The following is a 2594-nucleotide window of genomic DNA, read 5'->3' as shown; positions in this document are numbered from 1 at the left end:
CTTTCGGGAGCTCACAGGTTAGTTTACTGGGTGAGACTCACAATCAGCAAATACACAAATAAATAATAAATCCTAAGCTGCTGAATGCCTGCTCTGTGTCAGGCATGGTGATATGGACATTTCAGCTATTAACCTCTTGAATCCACACAACTGAGCTGTCCAGTGGGTATTGTTATTCGCCATGTCACACATGAGGAAACGAAGGCACAGACAACCTTGCCAAGGTCCTGGATTCCAAAGAGACCCATGTACGAGTGGAGGTGAACTGCATACAGATGAGGGGCTCGGGGGGTTAAGGAGAGGGCAGGTTCAGGCTTGGCCAGAGGCCATCTGAGTTTGGATGGGTTCCGTGCAGGCCCACTCTTCTGCCCTCTTACTACCCGTATAGACCTGACCGCAGAGGGGAGTTAGGAGAAGCATTCAGATGCTGAGACACTTGGTCTTGTCTTCATTCGTACTTTGCAGCCACATTTACAGAACTGGTTGCTGTGTGCCACACGTCTTTCTAGGCTCTGGAGATAGAGTGCTGACCAAGATGTAAAGTGTGCCTGACCTCACAGAGCTGACAATTCGTTGTGAGAAGTTGAGCCAGTGATTACAGTTGCACCGAGAAGGAAAAATACAGGCAGCTGCAGGCACATATAATGTATCACGTCATGCCTGGGCTCGGGTGGGCAGTGGTTAAGTTAGATTTCGTTGAGGAGGAGAGCGTGTTTTCACTTTGATCTGATGTATGAGGAGGAATTCAGTAGGCTAGGGGAGTGGGGCTGGGTAGGGTCAGAGAGGCAACTTACTCCAAGCAGCAGGATCAACACAAGCAAGTGTTCAGGTGAGAAAAAAGGAACAGAATAGCTGAGGACCCTGGAAAGGAGGGGAGGAGACTGGGGTCTAGAGAGGTTGGCCTGGAGGGCCTGGTGAGCCAGGTAAAGGGTGTGGCCTGACCCTCTGAGTCACGGGAGGTGGTAAAGCACTGCTGTAACATGTTGTCTCTCTGGGCTTCAGTAATGCAGTCTCCTACAGCCGCATTGTTTAATTTTTTAAAGTCTAACCTATAAATGTTTCCTCCTGGGTAATTTTAGAACTTCAATCAGTAGGCTGCAAGAGTTTAGCGCCACTGCCAATGTGGTGAATGAAAGCTGCTTTCACATTTCCCTTTGGAGGGTCATTGGAAACATCTTGTCATCTCTTGGTCATTGCAGGACTGCCACATGGGCTGCTGCCTGAGGAGAATAGACCAGGCCTAGAGAACCAGCACTCAAGATGAATAAGTGAGAGAGAAGCTCTGATACATTCTTATCCCGTGGGCAGGTGTGGACAGGGCAGCGAAACTACAACATGTGTCAGTCTGGGGAAGAAGGAGGCAGAGTGTCAGCTTAATGACAATCTTCTATTTTATTGGTTATGAATATTCATGTGATACAGAGCTGATTATCACCCCTCGAGCCCAAGATGTGAAGGCCAGATCCATACTGGCAGCATGCCCATTACCACAAATTGTGTTTGTACCCTGTATCCCCCACCCAATTATGCCCACCCTCCGTCCCTCTCTCCCTTTCCCCCACCCCACTTTGTATTCCTAGGTATATTCTCTCCCTCTGCAAGTCCAATGCATCACTGTGGACTTTCTTTCCTTCCTTCTTTCTCTCGTAGCTCCCACTTACGAGTGTGAACATGCAGTATTTATCCCTCTGTGCTTTGCTTCTTTTACTCAACATAAGTTTCTCCAGGCTCATCCATGTTGTTGCAAGTGGGAGAATTTCATTCTTTTTATGGCAGAGTAGTATTCCATCGTGCATATATACCACAGTTTCCTTATCCAGTCATCCATTGATAGGCATTTAGGTTGGTTCCATGTCTTGGCTGTTGTAAACAGATCTGCGATGAACGTGCGAGTGGAGGTATCCCTCGAAATGATGATTTCCATTCCTCTGGGTATATACCCAGAAGTGGGATTGCTGGATTGTATGGAAGATCTATCTGTAGTTGTTTGAGAAACCTCCATACTGTTTTCCATAGTGGTTGTCTATTTTGAGTCATTCATCTTTCCCTTCCTCTGCTTTGACAGCTTTAGCATTTATCCTCGGGGCCTCCCTATGGTTTGTCTTCCCATCTAGTAGAAATGCCATCAGCAGTTTATAAGCCCATCTATGGCTTCATTGAGGTTATGCTCTTAGCCCAGTATGCCCTCACAACTCTCTACCAATAAATATCATATATATTTTTTCAAAAGCTATCTAAATATCATTTCCACCATGAAGTCTTCTAGCACGGGCTGGAAGACATTAATTTACAATTTTATTGCAGCTTGTTTTAGCTGATTGACCTCAAATAAGTCACTTGACCTCTCTGAGCCCCCAGGTCCTTCTTTTTGCTGTGAAATGGGGATAACAAGCATACCTTTTAGCTGCTCAGGAAATGGCTTATGCTTCCAAATTCAATCCACTAACAAATTCTGTTGTCACTACCATCAAAAGATCCCCAAATCTTACCTGTTCTCACTACCTCTGTTGTTACCAACTTAGTCTGAGCCACCATCATCTACCACCTGAATTGTTGCATGAGCTTTTTCTTGCTCAAATGACACCTTCTCAGTG

Source organism: Galeopterus variegatus, unplaced genomic scaffold (assembly GCF_000696425.1).
Source record: "Galeopterus variegatus unplaced genomic scaffold, G_variegatus-3.0.2 Scaffold16403, whole genome shotgun sequence".
NCBI lineage: Eukaryota > Metazoa > Chordata > Mammalia > Dermoptera > Cynocephalidae > Galeopterus > Galeopterus variegatus.
This window is presented reverse-complemented; position numbering follows the sequence as displayed.